At 62.9% G+C, this 464-nt stretch overlaps 1 protein-coding gene across 1 annotated transcript in view; it reads left to right on the top strand.

Annotated features, from left to right (window-relative positions):
• Window positions 1-6: 6 nt before the first annotated feature.
• PRKX (protein kinase, X-linked) overlaps window positions 7-464 on the top strand; it is a 120,789-nt gene continuing 120,331 nt past the window's right edge. The window contains exon 1 of the mRNA XM_019524959.1: window positions 7-34. The gene's annotated coding sequence lies outside the window, so the exon portion shown is untranslated. The remainder of the gene's footprint in view (window positions 35-464) is intronic.

The raw sequence follows: 464 nt of genomic DNA, 5'->3' as shown, positions 1-464 counted from the left end.
AGGCTGGAGGATCTGGAGACCTTGGCCACTGTGGGTGAGTGCCGGTGGGCGGGCTGGGGGGGGGATGCTGCTGCCCCGCCCCGGGTTTCTTTTGCGCCTTGGCTCGGAGAGCAGGCTGCGGCCAGCCCCGGGATGGGCACCCTGCCCTGGGCATTGTGGGCTCTGCGGGTCCTGTCCTCGTGTGCGGGCTCGCACGCGAGGTATGTATGTGCGTGCACATGCCCACATGCACATACACCATGGATGTGCCTGCATGTATGCACATGTGCCCATATGCACCTGTGTGCCTATGCTCAGTGTGGACATGCCCACCCTCATGCAGACCCGTGCCTGCACACATGAGTATCTGGTAGACATGCCCGCCCTCATGCGCACACATGCCCACATGCGTGCATGTGGTGGATGTGCCTGCCCACATGCATGCACTGTGTGGATGGGTGCACCCTCATGCACATGCATGCCTG

The sequence above is a fragment of the Gavialis gangeticus genome, unplaced genomic scaffold, assembly GCF_001723915.1.
Source record: "Gavialis gangeticus isolate Ggan-Ray unplaced genomic scaffold, GavGan_comp1, whole genome shotgun sequence".
In the NCBI taxonomy this organism is placed as follows: domain Eukaryota; kingdom Metazoa; phylum Chordata; order Crocodylia; family Gavialidae; genus Gavialis; species Gavialis gangeticus.
The sequence above is the reverse complement of the archived record's forward strand: the minus strand, read 5'-3'. Positions and strand labels throughout refer to the sequence as shown.